Here is a 22960-nt window from a genome sequence, read left to right as displayed (position 1 = left end):
AGCGCACATTAGGGCACGGAGAAATGCCACCGCGGAAGGTAACACATGGGCTGCAGCGCGGCTGGTGGAGCAGGGCGAAGTCGGTGTCTTGGACGGAATCCATCTCCACTGCGGAGTTATCACGAGGGGAGAACAATATGGCCAGGAGCGGTGGGAGAGGACGCCCCCCGCGCCCCGCCCAGGCTATAGCTCCAGGCTGTACCACCACTGAGGCGGGGGCGCTCCCCTCACTCCCCCTCCCCACCCCCCCCCACCCTCCCCCCCTGCCCCGGCTATAACTCCAGGCTGCACCACCACTGAGGCGGGGGCGCTCCCCTCACTCCCCCTCCCCAACCCCCCGCGTACCAATAATGCTTTTTTTGGGGGAGTCAAATTGGGATTTTTGTTCCCAGACTCAACTTATTGCAATTAAGTACCGGTCCAGGGAGAGTAGTTGGTGTGAAGAAACGAAGTTTGAAAAACAGAAAAATTAGAGAACTTTTCAAGGATAATCAAACAAACAAACAAAACACATAGTCATTTTAAAATTGCCTTACAGCAGAATCCGCGTCCTGAAGTCTTTCCAGACTGACCCTTTGATGTTGGTTCAGGACTTAATGCATTGATACTCAGCGTCTGAATGCCCCCAAAAGCATTTGCCAGGAAGTTGAGTAAACGCACCGCCCCCGCCCCCCGCCCCAGGCTGTTTGTAATGCACATGCACTGAGACCTCCCGAAGGAGCCCCAAGAATCGCTCTGGACTCGAGGCTCAGCGCTCAGGTGCTCAAGCCAGCTGAGATGCATCCCCGACACGTCTGCACGTATGGATGCGTGCGTGTGTGCGGATCTGTGTGTGCGCGTAAACAGCTTCTCATAACTGGAGCTGCGGCAGCGGAGTCCTTGGAAGGAAGGGGCGACGACGAGCCGCTGGAATCGTGATTCAGGACTATTAGGGAAAGAATGAGCTGCTTCTGAGTCATCGCGAGCCTCCAGACTTTCCCCGCAGTGTGGCAGAACTTTGTGCTGATGAGACAATAGTGAAGCGTGTGCGTTTCCTACAGGGCAGACCATTCCGGGGCTGGGGGAAGCCTGGGGCCTGCGCCGGGCCGCGGGGGCCTGGCCTCCTCCCCGCGCCGCGCAGCTCCCCGAGCCCGGCCGGTTTCGGAGTCCCCGCTGGGCGGGCGCGTCCGGGGCGCGAACGGGCAGCGCGGGGAGGGGAACGGGCGCGTGGCGGGCACCGCGCGCCCTCGCGTGTCCCCCGCGCCCGGGCGCAGCTGGCGCGGTCGGTCTAGTGCAGCGCTCGGCTCCGCGCCTCGGGCGCTCGGCTTCACCTTCAGAGGCGCGGAGCGTGCGCGTCCTCCTCCCCGGGCCGCCGCCTCCCCGCCAAGGTAGGGACCGCGGTGGGGGCGCCGCGGGCCCGCGGGGGCGGGAGGCGCAGGGCCGGGGCCTGGAAGCTCCTGGGACCTCTGTGTGCGCCGCTGTTGGGGGGCGCCGGGGAGGGGCTCCCGGGAGCTGAGAGGGCGGCTAGGCTTTCCCTGCTGGTAGTTGCTGGGCTCCGCAATTCCAGGAGAGGGAAGATGCAACTTCAGGCGGCGAGGCGAGCGCCGGGAGGTGGTTTTTACCGCAGTGGAGGGGCGGGGTGGGGGCCGGGGTGGGAGCGCGGAAGAGGCTCTGGCTTTGTACACTTCGTCAAAGGCGACGCGGGAGGAGGGGAGCTTGGATGCGCTCTCCATCCATTAGGAGACAAAGAGCAAATTGCCTTACTTTAAAGTAAAACGCTCTGGTTAATGAAGGTGAGTGATGGGGCTGCGGGGCCCGAGGAGCCGCTTCAATTATTAAGGGTTTGGCTGATGGGATCGATGCGGTGGGTACCGAGCGCTGCCGCCTTGGGGAAGTGTTAGCGTGAGGGGGGGTTGTTTGCCCTCTCCCCTGCCCTGTTTGCCTGCCCATTAGCTGGGAGCATATAAGTGATCCTAACATTAAAGAAGTGAGAGCCTGATAGGGAAGTTAGGGCAGGGGTGGGGGCGGGGGCGGGGGCGAGGGTTCCCGCAATGACTCGGACAGGGGTGGGGAGAGGGGTCCGGATGGCTAGGACTCCTCGGAGAGGCACCCAGCCAGGCTGGGGCAGGATCTGTGGTGGTTGTGGTGGTGGTGGTGGGGAGGTGAGGGTGAGGGTGGGGAAGTTACTGATCTCAATGTATATATACCCGGGTATATCCAAGAAAAGAATGCTGTGGATGTGTGTGTGTTGGGGGGGGGGAGGGGGTTGGAAAAGCGCTTAGTCTGCTATTTCCAGAGAGAACTAGCATACTGAATAGCTACGACCAGTGTTTTTAGATTAAACCGTCTCGTTAAGTTTTAAAGAAACTTTGTATGGATAAGTTCGCTAAAAGCCAGAGCGTTGGTTATTTAAAACAGGAGGAAGGTTGGTGCGGTGACAATCAGCCCCAGTGGGCTGGGAAGGCAGTAGACCCTGCGGTTAGGAACCAGCGAGACCCAGCCTTTTACCAGAAAATGTGGGTCTGTAAGTCAGCCCCATTTATTATCAGCCTTAATAAGCTGCCTGCAGCAGACGGGAGCTTCTGGGCTGTGTTTGTATGTTACTCATTCCGCTGGGCTTGTTGGTAAAGAATGACTTGGTCTCCGGGTGTGCAAAGATTAACTTGCTGAGGCCCCTTTTAAAATATATTCATTCTGTGCCTTATTTAATCCAGATGCACAAAAAGCCATTTGCTGCTTCATTGTTGGTTTACATTTTTTTTTTTTTTGAAAAGGCGACTGGTGTAACCTGTGGAATTTGAAATGCAAATAAAAGCCTGTGGGAGTTGAGGCAGAACAAATCGGCGTTTATAAAGTGAAAAAGATTTAATGTCTTTGAAATCATTGCAAAAAACACGGGAGAGGGGGAGTCATTTTTCAGGGAGTGAATTGTGACGTCAGGTCTTTTTGGAAAAGATATTTTTAAGGTCTGAAACCCGGGTATGTAAAGTGCTTACAGGAAAAACAGATTACAAGATTAACATCTGTTAACATGATCATTTATCTCCAGCCCAAAATAGGTCAGTTCTTAAGGAAACACGATTGCTGGCGCATACTTAAATAAAATTAAAAGAATGAATTCTTAAATTAGGACCGGTGTTTTTTATAATCTGACCTATGAAAAACCATTTTTTATTTCGAGATCAGTGAAAGGTCAAAGTTCCTTTTGAATGTTGAGAACAGCTCTTCACCCTGCGTCCACCCCTCCGGGAGGACCCTCCTTTCTCCTTACTCTGAGCTCTCTCTTCGCCCCCTCCCCGGATTGCTAATTTCCCTTTTCATCCATTGTGGAAGTACAAAATATACTTAAGTGGATATTGTCTGATGCCCCCCTCGTTAAAGGAGGAAAACTCTCCCCACAGATGGCTAACTTTCAGAGCTCTGCTGTTCTTTTACCATTAAATGAAATGCGGGGGTGGGGGGTGGGGGGAAGGAAACAGCCTTGTAAAGTTTCCCTGCCCCCTGAGTGAGAATGACGGCTCTGTTGGCCAATCCGTAGCGGCTTTTTCCATCCCGGAGGTAATTTGGGGTGTGAGTGTGTGTGTGTGCGCGCGCGCGCGTGCATGCGCCATGTGTCTGCACACTGTTAAGTCCCACTTAGCCCCGCGCATCCGCAGGCTCCTGATTTGCACAGCTGTGTGCTGTAGACGTGGACACACTTTCATTCCAGTCTGTGCAGCTAAATGGGCACACTGCAGTTCAAATGGAGACCCTGCCTCCTCTGAGTGTCCTTCTGTAAAGAATGGACATAAGAGGCGCTTTCGGATTCCAGTCGAAACCTGGAGAAGGGGAAAGAAAAGAGGAGTGATGTGATTATGCTTCTCAACAACTGGGGAATCGGCTCCTTTGGTCTCGTTCCCACGCGGCAGGCGCGCCCCAGCGCTCTTGGGGTGCGGGTGATGGAGCCCACTCGCCCGGCTCAAAGTGCAGAGAACGAGAATTGCTGAAACTGCTGCTAACTCCGCACTAAAATGAAGGCAGCATGTACCTTTCAACTTCAAATTTTATTTCTGGAAGTTGATACTTAGTCCTTGGCAAATTCTAGAATGTGATCTGCTCATGGTCAGTGAAAGTTCTGTGGCTCGCCGCGTTATGAGTGCGGAGCACGGGCGATGGGCGCATTCACGGGCGGGGAGCGTCACGGGCTGCCCCACGCTGCGTATGGGCATGATCTGGCACCAGCTTCCCTGGGAATGTTGGCAGTGATGTGTGTGGAAGCGTGTGGACCAGACCTGGCCTTGTAGCATCTGTCACTGTTGGAGTTGCTGGGCTGCCTCACTCCTGGATGGATGGTGATGATGCAGTGCAGGGGTTAAGGACCCATGTGTGCCCCCTCCCTGCCCAGAGACCCCTGCTGGGAGATCCCTGGGAGAGACCCGTGTCCCGGCTGCCGGGCCGGACCGAGGTCACCCCGAGGGCCTACGGGCGACCCCAGGCGACCTTTGTTCTCCCCCTGCAAGAACCTAACTCGGTTAAGAGGCGGTGTCCGGCCCTGCGCCTCCAACTCGGGCCATTTCCGCCCCCCAAGGCGGAGCTGGATCCCATTCTGCCTCCCGCCCTCCCAGTGAGCTCGCGGGTTGAGGAATGGGCAGCAAGGGGGAGGTGTCGCGGGATTAAATCATTCCTATTTCTGTATCTCTAAGCGTTTCGGCGCTGGGTCTGGGGCGCCGCTGGGGAGGCTGGGGGCGGGGCGGGGGCGGGGGGACTTACCTGCCCGCCCCGGGGGCGGGGGCGGCGGCGGCTTGTTGCTGGGCTTCCTGGGGGCGGGCCGTGGGCGGGGCGGCTGGGATAGAGGTGGGGGAGGGCCCGGCCCGCGCCCCCGCCCCCCGGCGCCCGCCCCCCGCCCCCCGCCCCCGTCATGTGGAGCGGACGTCACACGCCTGCACTGTAACCCAAGAAGTGAAAGAGACGGGGACCCACGGCCCAACTTCGCACCGTAACAAAGACGGGGGTCCGTGCGGGTCGGAGGGGGACCAGCTGGGGAGGGAGAGGGCTGGAGGATGGGGGGAGGGGCAGGGGTCAGGGAGTGGGACGGCTGGGGAGTGGGGGCCTGTGGGGGCGGGGTGGGGGTCTTCGCGGGGCTGGGGAGTCGAGGCCAGCCCTGGCTCGGGGTCCGTTGCGGGGGGAGGGCGGGGGTCTGCGCCAGGCCCGGGGGTTTGCGCGGCTGCAGGGACCGCGCTCCGGGGCCCAGGCGCCAGGGAGACCAGGTAATTGGTTTCTATTTTAAACTTCACTTTGTTCTGGCGGAGGTGGGGCGGTGGGAAAGGCGTGGCCCCCAGGACGATTACATAAGTGTTCACACCTGATTTGGTCTGGGGCCCGGGACCCCGCTCAGGTTTGGGTGGAAGGCGCTGGGGCTCACCGACCCGGGCACCCGGCGAGGGGCCATTGCGCGTGGGTGTGTGTCCTGCCGGGCGACCTGACCCAGCTGGGCGCGCGAGAAGCCGGGTGGACCAGGGACCGCCTTGGAAGCCCAGATGTGCCCGATGTGCCCGTGGGCGTGGGCCGAGCCTGCCAGCGGGGTCCACCGTGTAACAAAGGGCAGGGCTTCGGGACCCTGGGCCGTGCACTGTGCTGACCTAACAGCAAGTCACAAAAGGAACTTTAGACAGTGGTCTTAATTAAACATTAGTTTCCCCCGTGAACCTGCCATTAAGTCTCCAGTCCTGATTAAAGATGATTTAAAAATGGATCTATCTTCACGCCGTGGCTGTGTAGTAAATACCCTTAAAGAACTGACCAACATCGAAGCAGGGCTGGCTTTTCCCCCAACAGGATCTTCTCCAGATTATTTTCCAAGCCGCCCCCTGAATATGATTGGGGTATTTTGGTTGAGGAATGTAAGTGCTACTTTAAGGAAGGAGGCATGTGTACTATTCAATAGGCTACTTTCTCCTGCCGCGTTAAAAGCTCATTTTATCATTTGTTTGTTCCTCCTTCATTTTCTCTTGCATTCTTTGTGGCATCGAAATCACTTGTTATTTATATTTACATAGACCAGCCAGAATTAAACATGCCACATACCACATGCTACTGCTGCGTGTGAATGGAGAGTTTTCCCCTCTTGGTAAAATTGGAGAGAGTTGAGCGGAGCTGGGGGTGGTGCCTGGGTCTGAGAGTTGGATTACAGGGAGGACATCTTTGGTTTCACAAGAGAGCCGGCCATGCCATCTTGAATGGGCCCTGGGAGAAACTGAGCTCTGGGCAAGGCTCAAGTCTTTGGGGAATGGAATTAGAATTTGGATGTGCTGAGATGCAAACAGTGTGACTCACATTTTTCTTAGTTCATTTCTAGGACTTTGTTTTCTTAAACTTGCTAATTTGCATACACTGAAACATTCAGGGCACTTTAACATTCTAAACAAATAATAATCCCCTGGGTGTGTGATAGAGCTAACCAGGAGGCCTGGGAATGCCTCTCCGAAGTGAAACCAAACAGCTAAATGCATATTTGGTAGGGACAGGATTCAACAGTCCAAAGGCAGGCATTTTGCTTGTTTCTGTTTCTGAGTCATCTTCCCAAAGACTTACTGTACTGAAATGCACTGGCTCAAGAACTTTAACTTTGGAATGTGTCACTGATGATCTGGGAATACTTTATACGACAGGAGTTAATCCCACTTATTTGTAAACAACTTTTAAAGTTGCCTGACTAATTTAGAGATTAATCAGTCTGAAGGCCCGCGTTTCTAACTTTACAAGATGTTGTCCCAGAAACCAGCCTTCAGTGAATAGAATAAGAGATGATTGTGGAAAGAGGTCAATGTTGAAAGTATGTTGTCTCCACGTCTACAAATTCAGTTTCACCTTTACTTATCTGACTTGTTCCTACTTTTGGATATTTGAGTCTTGTAGGTAAAGCATTTGATGTTAAGATTAGCTGAACAAGGAAAGGAGGCTTCTTAAAAAGAATGCCTCAAAATGAGGTGTACTTTAACAGATGGTTTTCGGCCTTACCAAATGAATGATAATGTGACCTGCAAATGTAAGTAGGGCTTAGTCATGGATTGTTCTTGAAAAACCAGTACTCAATTTATTGGGTTGTTGTGGATTTTTATTTATTTGATTTCAGGATATATATTGCTCTTATTTATATGTTATCAGAAGGAATCTTTTTAAAATTGGGAGGGAGTGGCTGCAAGTCTGACTGGAGGTTGTGTTTAGAGTTTCAGCGGCATTATACCTTAATGCCATGGAAATAGGAAACTGAAATATAAGCTGATTACGTTCAGCAGGAAGGAGCTTGTCCAAACCAGTGCGCTTTCCTGATATAATATGCTTGCTTTAAATGTTCAGGACAGTACTCTGTTTTGGTTTTTATTCTATTTTCATTGGCGAAAAGGGCGTGTGTTAATTATATAATTAAAAATGGAATTTTGCTTATAGTGTAACTAGATTTCTGAGTGAATAAGGCTTCTCTATTGCACGGGAAGGAAACAAACAACTTTTTCATTGGCACTTGAAGTCCAGTTCAGCTGGAGACATCTACACTAGGTGATAGGCATAGATTTAAGCAGAAGTCATAGAACTAATGGAAGAAAGCAGAAGAATGTTAAATTTATTTGATGAGATATTTGCATTATAAATACTTAAATGCAGAAGTAGCATTCCTTCTTCAAAGGCAGACATCTTACCGTTGTAAATGTGTAAACATTTACAGCAGTAAATGTGTATAGAGCTAATCTGACACAATTAGTCCTTTCAAAACTGCATCTCTTGGCTTTCCTGACCCCTCCTCCTCAAGAGTCCCGGAGGCTGTGGGAGAGTCTGATGAGCCCTCCTCTTAGTGAATATAGTCCAGACAATACCTTTGGGCCCTTGGGCACCCTGGGGGGCCTGGTGTGTGCTGGTCCGGCCCCAAAGCATGTTTCTCCTTCATTGTGGGCTCACCTGCCGCCCAACTAGCACCCATCACTTAGAGCTGCCTGGGCTGGCTTACCACGTGGCACCTTTGGTCGCTTCCAGAATTATTAATATCTAAATGTGAATAATTAATTGCATTACTGTCTTTAGCTCCCAGACCCTTACTCTGGTGGAAACTGCATGTCATGTGGGTTTGCATTTTTCAAGTGAATTGCAGTGTTGGGATGTGGGTGTGTTCTGAAGCCTGACCAGGAGCTGGTTGGAAGATATGTCCATGTGGCATGGAGACGGATGATGGGATGCAGCTTCTAGGAGGCAGATGGAAGTGTGGACGACTGATTTGAATCCACGAGCTTTGTGCACTTCGCCAGAAAGTTTGGGGAGCAGCAATTACTTGACTTCTTTCTGTGTTGGGCTTGGTGCTAACTGGGAGCATGAGCTAACCCAAGTGACTGGTCCTCTTCTCCCTCCTCCCCTCCCTGGGGCTCTCACCCCCCAACCTTTCTATCCAATGGCCAACAGCGAGTGTGTTGGCAGCAGCTTGTTAAGGACTGAATGTGTCTTGGGAGTGACAGCATTTTCCAGAATCAGGCCTTGACCTCAGTCTTTTTTGGCCTCAAGGACAAGTGAGTTTGGGGTGCAGGAGGTGGACAGTTCTCTTTGATGGAGGGATGACCTCTGCCCTGAGTAAGGTGAGATCATACCCCCTCCCCACTCACCAGAGGTGGGGGAGTGATTTACAGGGGGAGTCCTCTTTATCACTGGACTCTAGCTATGAGTTATCTTACAGTTTTCAGGAATATTGGCAAATTATCACAAACCATTTTAAGGAAGGAATCACATCAAATGTTTATGAAGAATTTATTAAAATTAACCTTATGAGAAGACTATGGAAAAACTTTATGCATTTGAAATCTCATCTACTTCTTTAAAAAGCATCTTTATTTAGAATTAATTTTTTTCAGCAGAGGACCATTTTAGGGGCATGACTTGGCTGTAGGAAGGGTACATATAAGGGCGCCGCGAATGCACCGCTTGTGTTGGAGATCCGAGAGCGGCTCAGGTCTATCAAGTGTGTCTGAGCAGGGAAAGGAGCAGTTGTAACTGTCCGTTTGTGTAGTCTTTGTCCCTCGAATCTGGCTACACGTGATTTGAGCAGCTGAAGCTTTTCTTTCCGAAGCTCGCCTGGCTGTCATATTTATGTACAAAATGAGATGTTTTCTAGTGGCCTGCATTCGACTGGTAAGGCAGTGTGATTCTATGGCTCTGCACTTTTCTTAAAAGTCATTTTTCAAAAAAGATCGGGCATTTAGGCTTCACTTCCAATGGCACCGAAAATGACAAAGCAGCAATAATTAGAAATGCAGCTGTTTTCAGCATGCAAACATATGAATATCTGTAATGAGCAGAACACTACACAGGGGAATAGAAAAATAAATAGTTTAAAAAGCAGCTATGTCAGATATAGATACATTTTTCTGTTTACTTCATTCTGGTTGATTTTTTCCCCTGGTGTGTGTGTGTGTGTGTGTGTGTGTGTGTGTGTGTTCAGCAATTTAGTTGCTAAGTTCTCAAACCCACTTTAAGAAAAAGGCATTATACAGAGTGGGGCAAAAATAGGTTTACAGTTGTTTGTAGGGAAAATAATAGCACATAATAATCCAAGAATAAACTGTGTTTTGTGTACTCACAACTGTAAACCTATTTTTGCCCCACCCTGTACATGATGGTGAAGTTTAGATAGTTCCTTGATGGAGTGGTGAGAATAGGGTGAGATATTAGTATGTTTTCAAGACAGAATGAATCTGGTGTTCTATTCCTTCAGAAGCAGGTAGACTTGTCTCTCACCGTGTGGCACCCCAGGGAATTGCTGATGTCAGCTCAGCCCTGGGATACAGCTGTCCTCCTATTTTCTTGCTCATTTAGGGGATAGTGAGTGCAGGCGACATGTGGTGTTGGCTTTCAGCGCCCTGTGAAAGGGAGACTTAGAAATTTAGGTTGTATGTTAAAACGCTGTAGTTTTTTCTTAATGGCTAAGAATTAGTAAAATTTTTTTCAACATTATTTAGTAACCCTTGACAAACCCTTTCCTCTTCACTCTTCCCTGTCAAAGGAAAGGGTGTTTGTTTAGGAATTTTTCCCTTTGTTTCAGAAAAGGGCAACATGTGTCTGTCTCTGCCATATGGCACTATTTAACCTACGTGGCTCAGGCTGACTCGGCACTGCGCTTGCCTTGATTTATTTCAGTATTCGAGAATGTTCTTTGAAATGTACAGTGCAGGGTGCATTGAAAGTTGTGTGAGAGGCTGTTCCTGGCTTTAGCAGTTTCTTTAGCTTATATTCAGCGGTAGTGAGCTGGTCTCACTGTTTTTGTTCCTGCATTAATCTTTGTGGGAAATAGTTGAACATTAAATGTTGACTGAGTTAATTCCAGAAAGCATGGAGCCCAATGTGAGTTAAAATTTGCAATCTGCTGATTGCAAATAGGCTGAGGCTGGGTTGGTAAGGAGGGACCTTCAATAACTACTTCCTTCCTGATTACTCCAATGATTTTAACCTAGAGCTTAAAAATACGTGTGTTTTTTTCCTTAAAGACATGGCTATTTTTTTAAAATGGATGGATGAGTCAGTGAGCAGATCCTATTTCATAGTTTTTAATCTTTTATTTTTCAGTTATAGGTGACATACAATATTATATTAATGTCAGGTGTACAACCCAGCGATTAGACATTATATAACTTACTAAGTGATCGTCCTGATATGTCTTGTGCCCATCTGACACCATACCAGTTGTTTCAATATTACTGACTCTATTCCCTGTGCGGTACTCTACATCCTGTGACTATTCTGTACCTGCGATCCTGTTTCATAGTGCAAACTTTTGTGGTGCTGTTCTGGAACTATCTAGAGCAGCGGTTGCCAACCAGTGGTCTGCGGACCACTGGTGGTCCATGAGGTCCAAAAGGTTGGCAACCGCTGATCTGGAGGCAGATCTGTAATGTGTCTACTTAGGGATTTGTTTTGTTCACACATGGTGTTACGTTTGCTTTTTGGATTGACTTGTATTTAATTCACAAGGGGCGGCTTCTTCAGCCCTATCTTGGGAATCAGTGAATACAGAGCATTGTAGAAGATTCCGCCTTCATTTTTAGCATCCTGCAGGACTGTGGCCTTGCTACCCATGCTAACACATGCCCACCCATACGAACCCATGCGAACCCATGTCAATACATGCTAACAATGCTAACACATGCTCATGTGTCTCTAGGTATCTCTCTTGTTAGCTTGAATTGTGCCATTTTAAGGAAAAAAAGTAAACATATTTGTATTCATCCCTGTGAGTGCCCACAGCAGGGCCTCCATGCACAGAAAGGGGGGCTTGGGTGGCACAGAGAACTGCAGCCATGGGCAGGAGCACTGCTTTTGTTGATGCATAATTTATATTGACATTATCAGTGACATGGAGAGAACACTTTTGTGCCATTTGAGAAAATATCACCATTGACATTGGTAATTATATCCCGGCAGATTTAGATTCATCACACCAAAGCTTTCTCTGTCGTTAGTGTGACCATTAGCATAATGGTGATAATTTGTCCCTTTGTAACGCCAAGCATCGTTAGATTCCCATGATTGTGGTTAAGTAGTACAGCATGGCCCAGGTGCTCACATGGCTTTCTTGTTCCAAAAATGGCTTTTTAAAGGAAGAGGCAAGAAAGATGATCTCATTCCTGAAGCCAGCTTAGAGAATATGACCCTTAATAAGTGAATCTTGAATGTGAAAGTACTTGCCGTAGCCACGTAAACTTGGGGACAATTCTGTGGAGTCCTGGGATTTGTGGTAGGATTAAAATTGTCCCCAGTAAATTATCCTGGTGACAAAAAAGCAGAATCTATTGATGGTTTTATGGGAAGATTGGCTGATCAGTTATTTTCTAGGTTGATGAAAGATTATGACTTGCTTAGAATTTGAACTTTAGATGGGAAGGTTAATTTTCCTAGCTACACATTTTTCAATATCTGTAGGAATTGGTTAAAAAGGGAATTTATTGCAGTAAGAATTTGAAATTTTATGTGCCTGTGGGAGACGATTTACAACCTGTGAAGGGACAGGTGCCAGTGTGCATTTCAGGCTGTCTTTATGGTAGGTCTACCAACTGTCCCTGGAAATTGTCAACCATTTAGGAAAATGCATTAGATCCTTTGGGCCGCACAAGCACCTTTTGGATGGTTCCAAAGTGGTGGCTTACATTACCCCCTTGCCCGGATCAGAGTACATGTGGCCCAGAGTATGGATTTCATATCGGTTAGGAGTATTAAATAGATTCTGTGGAACGACTGACTATGGATTTCATATCGATTAGGATTATTATATTGATTCTGTGGAATGACTGGGAAGGAAAACATTGACTTTCATGATTATTTACCTTTCTTTGTGAATTTAAGTTATTTCAATTTGGGTTTGTTTTATTTTTAAAATATATTTTTATTGATTTCAGAGAGGAAGGGAGAGGGAGAGAGAGATAGAAACATGAGAGAGAATCTTTGATTGGCTGTCTCTTGCACGCCCCCTACTGGGGATCGAGCTTGCAACCCCAGCTTGTGCCCTTGACCAGAATGGAACCTGGGACCCTTCAGTCCGCAGGCTGGCGCTCTATCCATTGAGCCAAACTGGCTAGGGCCGATTTGGGTTTGTTTTAGAACAGCGGTTTTCAACCTGTGGGTCGCGACCCCTTTGGGGGTCGAACGACCCTTTCACAGGGGTTGCCTAAGACCATCGGAAAACACATATATAATTACATATTGTTTTTGTGATTAATCACTATGCTTTAATTATGTTCAATTTGTAACAATGAAAATACATCCTGCATATCAGATACTTACATTACGACTCATAACAGTAGCAAAATTACAGTTATGAAGTAGCAACGAAAATAATTTTATGGTTGGGGGGTCACCACAACATGAGGAACTGTATTAAAGGGTCGCGGCATTAGGAAGGTTTGAGAACCACTGTTTTAGAAGCTTAATATTGAGTTCTATATATATGTTATAATGGGCAGGAAACTGAGAGTTGGTTTTTGGGTAAATCCTGACATTTTACAGGTACTGAAATAAAGGATTTAGTGACTCAGTGATGGACAGGGCTCCAAGCCAGCTTTCTTGATTCCCCCAAAGTTTACACTAGGCTGAACACACGAAGTCAGGTGAGGTAACAGTCCACATTCAAGACCAGGTTGTTGCCCTGGCTGGGTAGCTCCGTTGGTTAGATCATCGTCCTGATATGCCAAGGTTGTGTGTTCGATCCCCAGTTAGGGCACATACAAGAATCAACCAATGAATGCATAAATAAGCAGAACAACAAACTGATGTTTCTCTCTCTCTCTCTCTCTCCTTCCTTCCCTCTTGCTCTCTAAAATCAATGAGTCAAAAAAAAAAATGAGCTTGTTAAGAGCTGGTCATTTTGTAGTATGCAGACCTGGCCAGTGATCGGGCATTTAGAAAGGGGACATTGTACTGTCCCCATATCTATTTCACTTCTAATGCTTAGCTAGAGCTCCAGAGAGGAGAAATGTTGACTAAAGTTTTGCATCTCTCAACGAGGATATCGTGTCCGCGTGAAAACTGGATGTATGGTCCCATTCAAAGGAGACTGCAAGGACAGACCAGGTCACCGAAGACCCCGAAGCTGTTTGCACAGCGCTCTAGCTCAGCAGGGGGCTCGGATACAAGTTTTCTTGGGAAACCCTGCGCTGGCTGATTGGCATCTGGTCTGCTCCTGGTTGCTGGATGGGCTCTGGCAGACAGACAGTCCCCTCAGCTGGCTCCCGGGACATGGAGCCGGGCCAGGTGCAGTGAGGTTTTCTTCACTCAGCCGGAGGCCCATAGAAAACCTGTCTCCTTTTGCATTCTCCGTGTGAGCAAACGTGGCTGACATTCTAGGTTTTCTCTGAAGAGGAAAAACTAGTAAGCTGAGACCCAAATTTAGAATGCTTTCCCCTTTCTGAAGAAGCTAGTATGGAGAACGTTTTCATTATTTATCTGAAATTACATCCTAGGTAATTTGCTACCTTTCCAGAAATTTCTCAAACTCTTGGATGACCAAGTGTAAGCTAAGAATTGCCCAGATTGGTGCCATCAGTGTAAGACTCTGGCCTTCATCCTGTGTGAGAATGATGTGTGTGAGGGTTTTCGCAGGCTCACTTGAGTTCTGGGAATTGAAATCTTGCTATTTGCATGTGGGTCGCAGCAGTTGGCTTCTGCGTACCCGTCTCATTCCATAAAGGACATGAGGTGCAGAGGTTACACGTTAAATAGACAGTAAAACAAAAATGAAAACCAAGAAGAAAATGGACTAACAGGTCACAACGAAGGGAAAATAGGACATATCCAGATCATAATGTCCCCTTCAGGGGGTGTACTTGAACCAAAATTTGGAATCTGAATTTCTGGCAATTAAAGCAAGAGTGAAACATGACCATTTATATGCTGCACTGATGAGAAGGGTAAAACTCACCAGTGATCCCATGAAAGAAAAGCCTTTTATAAGCTTGTAACCATAAGGAAACTTTTTACATTGATTTTTATACCGGCTGATTTTATACATATTTTTATATAGACAACGTCTTCAACAGTATTCTCAAGTCCCATGCCACAGCGGCCTTTCAAAAGGTGGCAATTTGGATACAAAGAACCACCGGCAAACGAGCAAAATGCGAGACATGGAGAGCTAGTTTTTGACTCTCCATGGCAGTATGACCCAAGTTATTGAGCATGACAGTTTCCCATTATGTTACAGGTTTAACTTTTTTTACTGATGACTTACTATAGGACTCAACCTTGGCGAATGCCTCAATAGCCAGTCCCACATGACTCTGTGAAGCTCACTCCCTGTCCACAAACACTGGTCAGATGCCTGCCTTTCTTTATGTTCCCTGTTTCTGGGCATCATTCCAGTTAAGAGGGTAGGGAGTCACATTAGTCCCTCTCACCCATGGGAACACTGGGAACCCACACAGTTCAGCAACCTGGTCACAGTGCCATAGCTGGGTTGCCTGAGTGGCCCGTTCTTTGGGCAGTCGCCCCGAATTTGTGGGCTTCCTCACACTTGTTCAAACGTGTCGAGTTATTTGTGTCTCGGTCTGAGCCCCCTGGCGTTGTATCACATGATGGAAGACCAGCGTTCCCTCTCTTGCCCCTTCCTCGCTGGGCGCCTGGGATCCCGCTGAATCCCCTGGAGGAGCTGGGAGCTGGCGTGTAGTGTTCCCTGAGCGGGGACCCAATCAGTATATGGCCATGTCTGCTCTGAAGACAAGCCAAGGTTTTGAGTAATCCATCAAGAAAGAGAGATGTTGAGGGTGGGGGGGTGGGAGGGGGAGTCTGAGAGTTTGAAGCAGGGAACCATCTAGCCTTCCAGCCCACTGGAGGGACTTGGCCCTACCCTGGTTCCCTGACCCTCTGCCTCTCTCTCCTGGTCGCTTCGGGAGGGTCCACTCTCTAGGATCCTGAACCCGGGGTCTGTATTTCTAAAACTCTAGGGCAGGGGTCACAGACTATTCCTGTAAGGGGCCTGAGAGTATTTGGGCCTTGCGAGTCCTCGTCTCTGTGGGCACCACCTAGCTGTGGCTTGTAGCTCAGGAGGAACAGCCCGACCCAACAGCAGCAACTAGATGCACTGCATTTATGGACTCAAACTTGAATTTCATATTATTTCACGTGTCGCAAAATATTGTTCTTTCGATTTGTTCCAACCACTTAAGAACGTACAAACCATTTGTAGCTGACAAGCTTTACAGAGACAGGTGTCGGGCAGGGTTTGGCCCACAGCTGCAGTTTGCTGTCCCGCTGGGGCTGTGCTGCCCCATGGAAATACGAGGCACCTGTCATGGGAGATTTTTTCAGTGACCACGTGAAAAAAAGTTAAAGAAGTGGGTAAAAGTGATGCTAATATGTTTTATTTAACCCAATAGATCCAAAACTTTACTGGCACATGTAGATGACATGCCAATTATTACCAAGATGTTTTTTGTTCTTTTTCATACTAAGTCTGTGAAATCGCATGTATTTTACAGCCGCCCCCATTCGGACTTTGTGCCGTTGGCCCCAGAGGTGGGTGCAGCTGTTGGGGGGCGGGGGGGGGGGAGAATGACAGGCCCAGTTTGGGAAGCCCCCTCTGTAGCCTGCGGCCAGGTGCCGGGGTTGAGGCAGAAATCTCCATTCCCCAAGTTCAGCTATTTTTAAACAAGGATTTTGAGGGAAACAATGTTACTTTGGAGCTATCTCAGTCGAATCCTAGCAATTAAAGGGAAAAAGTTCCTTTTACCACTCTGAGGTCTGTGCCAGGAGCCCGTGGTGGCAGTGTGGGGCACTGGGCAGGAGGCTGGGGTCCACTCTTAGCACGTCTGCCCCTGGGAGGCCCAGGGAGGTTGACCGAGGGTGCTCTTGGATAAAAGACCCATCCTGTCTAGGATTTTCTCCGAGTTCCCTGAGGCCAGAGCCGCCTCCAATACAGCACCGGGTAATGAGCCTAACTCTGGGCCTGGGGTAGGCAGAGAGGAACTGAGTGAGGTGGAACCCAGCCTGCAGTCATGGTGCTTCTGGGCATGTCCTGGAGTCTGTGCTCTTCACCCCTTCCTGTAGAAATGGGCCAGGCCTTCCCTGAGGGCCAGTGATGGTGGCAAGCGTGCACCCGGGGAAAGGAACCAGAGTCCTTCGCAACTAACTAGTTACAGACAGAGGCCCTTACCCCGAGAGTTTCGGAAAACAAAGTCGGATGGTTTGAGTTTATTCTGTCTCATCCAGTGATCATTCTAACATCCAGAATCAAAATTTGGTTATTTCTAATTTTTGCAAGTTAAAAAATATCATCTTGTTTGTTATAGGAGAGATGAGGATTATGATCTAATTGAATGAGCTAGATGTTATTTATAGTTTGGTTCACCTCACGGTGTAAAAAGCCAATTGACAGAATGTAGGCGCTGTTCAGTTGGCTTGGGCGTAAGGTATACGCGCCGGGAGAGCCAGGCAGACCTGACTTCTTGTTTTGTACGTGGTGGTTGTGGTGGCGGAATAGTAACTGAGGACTTGAGTGAGATGATGGAGGCTGGGGCCCACCTCCCACATTCATGGATGAATGTGCCGCTGGCGTTTCTCCACTCAGGTCCCAGAGATCTGAGACGTGGGGGTCGTAGTTCGCTTCCAACTCTGAGTGACAGCCCAGGAAGGGCTTGCGGTTGGGGTTTTTACTTAGGAGGGCAGCGTGGAAGGCAAAACTGCCCCTCCTCAGAAAGGATCTGGGACAGATGTGTTCCATCAGTCCTTTCTAAGTAGGTCATTTAAATATAATAACAGGAATAATAACAAAAATGAAGATCCTCCCCCCCCCACCCCCACCCCCACACACAATGGGTAATGGTAATGGCTCAGAAAAGCTGTTTCTCAGAAGGGAGGGAAGTTAGTAACTTTGTCAAAGCAAACATACCTCCTTTGAGAGGATGCTTCTTTTTAAAAAAATATTTTTATTGATTTTAGAGAGGAAGGGAGAGTGGGAGATAGAGAAACATCAATGATGAGAGAGAATCATTGATTGGCTGCCACCTGCATGCCCCTTCCTGGGGATCAAGCCCACAACCTGGGCATGTGCCCTGCAGGGAATTAACGGTGATCTCATGGTTCGTAGGTCTGCTCAACCACTGAGCCACTCCAGCTGGGCAAGAGGATGCTCATTTTAAGGAGATGAGGGCTGAATGCATTGTAGTGAGTTTTCGTTCACATCCACAGTATTTTTTGTGTATGATTCCTGTATTATTCCTGGGCTGCTAGGTATTATAGTGAGATACACAGAGGAACGTAATGGGTTCTGCCTCAAGGGCGTAACAGTGGACTATTTTGTGGGTGCTGGGAGTGTGTTTAGGGTGGCCTGGAAGCCAGGTGGAAGGGAAAAGATTCATTAGTGTAAAATTGTAAGAGAAGCATGTTGTGTTGGTATATTTAATATGTGCCTCAAGGTAGGCACCACACGCTGCCCTGGTTTTAGGAGACAGAGCTAAGCTAGTCTTTGTCCTCATGTGGCTCAGGGCTGCTGGTGTGTTTGGTGGTTCGGTTTTGTCCCATTTTCAAGGTGAGACACAGTTAAGCCGCTTCCTCATTCGGGGGCTGGTCCTGTTCTTTGTGGCAACGCCGTGGCTCACCTATTCTTCCTGCCTGTAAATCTAGACGTTCAGCTCAACATGTTTATTATTGTGATTGAGGGTCAAGTTCAAGTTCCATTTCTTACCCTGAAATGCTCCTTCTGATAGTGGACGGGTGTTGAAACCGACCAGAATTCTGTTTACTGTCTTGCCTGTGGAATTGCCGTATCAATGTTCACAGGAAACTTATCAGATTTTTATTTTTTAATAAGATCGACCAGCGTTCAGGTGTAATAGCAAAGTCCAAATCGGCATTGTTCAGCTGTGATAAAGAGTGCTGCTTATCCTTGAAAGTTTCAGTGGCTCAGCAAACGGTGCTTTGGACGTGTGCGAACACAGGCAAATGGATATTTATGTTTGAAGGAGAAACGCGAGCCTTCGATGTAGGGATCGTGGTTAGTGTGTGACCTAAAATTCTTCGGAGAGTTTTGCAAATCCTACTTGTCTCACCCAATTAGATTCCATAAGTGGGCCTTTATCTTGAACATGATTTAAGCCTCCATCGCCAGTTACCCCCTATTGGCCATCCATGGGGGCGGGGGGCGGGGAACTTAGGTTTCTACCCCGTCATGTGAAATTTATAGGTGCTCAGTTGCCTGAGGTTCTGCTTGTCGGATGGCACTTGGGTATCACAGTAAATTAAAGTGTCCTGGTGAAAACAACCCTTTTTTACACAGACCTTGGCTGGTTTTGGAGGTTCGTGGAAAAGAGACACGGAACTGCAGGTTTACATTGAGTCACCCTGGTCAGAATTTATTTCTTTCATATTCATTTGAAAGTCACTTTGCTTAATTCACTTTGAGATGTCTAAAGTCCATGCTAATAATATGGGTGGTGTCCTGGTTTTAAATGACAGGAATCTTAGTGCTGAAACAAGCCAGCTCCTTCCCCCACCCCTGTGATGTCTACTTTGTTTTTTTCTGTGGAACTCTGTTTGCTGGCAAGGAGTTGAGCCAAATGTCATTATTCCAGGGAATTATGGGAAGCTATACAATGTAATTATTGAATCAGAATTAAACATTGACAACAGGTACCCGATGTCTGTTCTCTTGTGGCAGGGGATAAAGACAGGCACGAGTATTACCTTGTAAGGCATATACACAGGTTTTCAAAAGTAAGTTCTGTAGAAGTTCACAAACAGTCTAAGATACCACACTTCCCCTTTAGGATCACAAAGGGGGCTGGGGAGGGTGGGTGGAACAGTAAGTGATGGACACATCCATCGCTTCATTTTCACCAGCGTTTGTCTGAGTAATGTAGGTATAGCCAGATACTTCGGGGAGCTCTGCCTGAATTGAACTCTCTTTTCAGATAATTATACAGAAGGCATAGTTCATGGACTATAGAGTCTTCATCATTGCCATAAAGATATTTACAATCTAAACAGGAAATTGCATTTTGGAATCAAAGAACTTGTTTGACATTTCACAACATGGATTAGTTTTATTTTATGCAAGCTACTGTGTATTGAGTGCCTGCGATATGCGAATCACCATATTCGGCATTTAAATACATTAACTTAATGACTACTACTAAGATTTTCAATATATATAAAGTTTAAAAAATAAAAATGTTTCTGCACTTTAAAAAATGAAAGGCTCATGTGTCATGCCATCACACCTTACTCTCTTTTTTGAAAATATGTTTTTATTGTTTTCAGAGAGAGAAAGGGAGAGGGAGAGAGATAGAAACATCAATGATGAGAGAGAATCATCAATCAGCTGCCTCCTGCATGCTGTCTACTGGGGATTGAGCCCACAACCCAGGTGTGTGCCCTGATGGGGAATAGAACTGGTGACCTCTTGGTTCATGGGTTGACACAACCACTGAGCCACACTGGCCAAGCACAACTTACTCTCTTTAAGGGATGTGTTGAGGGCACTTGCTTGGACACAGCCTCAGTGTGGCCCAGTTCCAATGCATCAGGAAAATTTTGGCTGTGAGCAGCCAGCAGGGGAGTGGGCCAGCACCCTGGAGCTGACATCGACCAGAGGAAGCTGCCCTGTATTTATTCTGCCCCGTTAGGGGGTTGGAGGACATTTATCTTGTTAGCAGTTGTCCTTGTGTGCGGAAGGCATAGTTCATGGACTGTGATACAATATTGTGCTCTTGTGGGAATATTTCTTTAGGAGAAATTGAATTTTTTGGAATGAAGGGGCATTTTAATTGATAATTCTTGTCAAATTTCCCAACTAAGATATCAAAATGACATTTTACAAACCCAGCACCAGTCCATGTGAGTGATGGCCTTGTTTTTGTCACCACTTGGTGTTATTAGTCTCTTATGACTTAGCGAGCTTGAGCGGGAAACTATCTCACTGTATTTAAAAATCTTCAAGTGGTGTCGATCAATTCTTATGTTTCCTGATCATTTTATTTTTCTGGTGAATCACCTGCTCATTTATTTGGTCAACTTTTCTACTCAGTTTTTCTTGATTTGTTGCTTTTTAAAAACATTTGGTTTGTTAGGATAATTGCCTTGCGTTTTATGTTTGTTGCCTTATGTTTATCGTTTTGTATCTTATGTCATATGTAAATTCTTTGTGCTCCAGAAATACTCAGACTGCCTATATCTGAGCCATTTCTCAAAAGGTGTCTGAATGTCAGTGATCTTTGTGCATTTGAGCGGGTGGAGGCATCCATTTCTCACATGCTTCTTGGTCTGCTTACTTTTTCTGTCAATTCCTGAGTAAATTTGGGACATTTATATTTTACCAGAAAATCAGTCATTTCTTTCATCCATATTATCCAATTTCTTAACCCAAAGTTTTGAAAAATATATTCTTTTAATTTTCCTTCTGTAGGTGGTCAGTAAATCTAATTCCCCCCCATCTATGCTTTTTTTTCATCAGGTCAGCTATTTATCTCATTGAGTTATCAAAGAACCAGTTACTGATTTTATTAATCAGTTTGTTTGTTTTTTCTGATGACCTTTTCAAGAGGCTATCATTGTGGTCGTTGCCCAGTTTGGGGGTTTGATACTTAGCTGTGACATAAACCTTCCTTTTTAATCCGAGTCTTCTATATTTTTGCCTTTTTAATTTCTCAGGTTTGAGGGAGGTGCTTCACTTCTCCCAGGCCATTTCCTCTCTGCTGATCTTTCCATGTGGTCACTGGTTTGCTTGTTTTATGGATTTTATTCTGTGTTATTGGACATAAAGGATTAAGACAATTAACCTTATTTGTGATTTCTCCTTTTTACCCTTAATAATTACACTGTGTAATTTTAATGCCTTTTAAAAACCATGCATTAAACTGTTAATGGTATTTTTACTTTCACTATTGCTTTTATTAATATTTTCCTGCTTTATTTTGTCTGCAGGTCCAGCTTTTCTGAGTTCCTTAGTTTTAGGTATCTTTTGTAGAAAAGACATAGTTGGATTTAGTTTTTACCCTATCACAGAGTCTCTTTTAATAAATAAATAAATAAATATAGTCAATTTATATTAATGCTAAAAGACTTATTTTGTCTTCTTTTCTAATTAAAAAACACACCTTTTATCTTTTTTTACTCTTTCTCCCTTTTCCCCCCTACTTATAAGTCTCTGACTTGCCTCCTCTCTTTTAATTTTTGAAATCAAGAAGGTCCGTAGACAGTCTAATGTTTATAGTTCCTCTAGTGATTATATTTATAACTTTTGCTTAATCTGTGTTTCACAATTTATCAACTTCAGTAACTCTAAGCCAGCTTCCTCTTTAAGGAAGATGAAGAAATTAGTGCCCTTCTGTTACCATCTTCTTCTGTCTTCATCTGTCTCCCCAACTGTAATTCCTTTTTTGAAGGTTGTTTTAGCCTACTATGGTTAAATTATTATTTTACATTATAGATATTTAATTACAAGAACTGTGATAATATGTTTATTTTACATGTACAGCACGGGTATGTGGATTTTACTCAGTTTATGCTTACTTTGTTTACTGGGTTTAATGATTGTTGCCAGATGCTTAAATTTTTACTTTTTTGCTGTGCTTTCTTTGAGTCCTCTTGCAGTGACCTGATGACCTTTTCACATAGATTGGGAGGATGAAAGGATGAGTTCGTGAGGACACTAGTCATGTGGACAATCAGCCCCCTGAGCCGGGAGGTGCTGCGCAAGCATCCGGGTGATGGAAATGGTCCCAGCCCAAGAGCAGAAGTTTGGTGTGTGTGTGTGTGTGTGTGTGTGTGTGTGTGTGTGTGTGCAGGGTGGCAGGCAGGTGAGGGCTGATGTCTGTGAGGTCACCAGGACAGGTCATCAGGACTGTAGATGTGGTAAGGACTCCGGGTGGGATATTCTCTCAGCAGAGTTGAGGTGCATGTTCTGGGGTCCCTTCAGGGTCTACAGTGGGGGCTCCCAGTGAGTGACTGAGAAGGGGCTGTTCGGGGGAGGTGGTCCAGGGGGAGGGTGGTGCTTGCCCCTGGATGAGTGGCCATGAGACAGGAGAAGAGGGACCAAGGGCTGGGTCACATGGAAAGGTGATGTCCTAGACACGGTGAGAGATGGAGGGGTCCAGCGTGGTGTCGGGTCCCTGAGAGGGGCTGCAGGTTGTGGGACGTAGCCCAAGGGCTGAGGGCAGGCGCATGTGGACATGGTGAGTGTGGGGGCACCGGGCAGAGGTGCCACCAAGACCCGGATGTGCTTCCAGAGCAGCAGTGTCACCCAGCCAGCTGTCACCAGGGCTGAACCAGGATCTCAGAGCGTCTGCTAGGGGTGGGATCTCCTGTCAAAGACATAACACAATCCAGTGAGGCCGCCGATTCTTTGTGCAAAGAGGCCTGACCACCTGGCATGGAATGTTCCAGCCTCGGTGGCCCAGGCTGCCCGGGCCCCAGCAACACTTGGTGTGGCTCCCATGGAACTGTGGCCGTGGGAAGGGACAGGTCCTTTCTGGCTGCCCAGAACAGGCAC

General features: G+C 47.2%; 1 protein-coding gene across 4 annotated transcripts in view; it reads left to right on the top strand.

Moving 5' to 3' along the window:
• The first annotated feature begins 861 nt into the window (after positions 1-861).
• Positions 862-22960, top strand: part of ZNF516 (zinc finger protein 516) — an 87582-nt gene continuing 65483 nt past the window's right edge. Inside the window, exon 1 of one of the 4 annotated variants that reach the window (XR_009454120.1) lies at positions 862-1367. The gene's annotated coding sequence lies outside the window, so the exon portion shown is untranslated. Of the gene's footprint in view, positions 1368-1663; positions 1773-4864; positions 4970-22960 lie in introns of those variants that run through there. The other 3 variants (XM_059706385.1, XM_059706387.1, XM_059706386.1) reach the window with 3 other exon arrangements.

This window comes from Myotis daubentonii, chromosome 8 (assembly GCF_963259705.1).
Source record: "Myotis daubentonii chromosome 8, mMyoDau2.1, whole genome shotgun sequence".
Taxonomy (NCBI): Eukaryota; Metazoa; Chordata; class Mammalia; order Chiroptera; family Vespertilionidae; genus Myotis; species Myotis daubentonii.
Note: the sequence above shows the minus strand (reverse complement) of the source record. Positions and strands in the feature narration are given on the sequence as shown.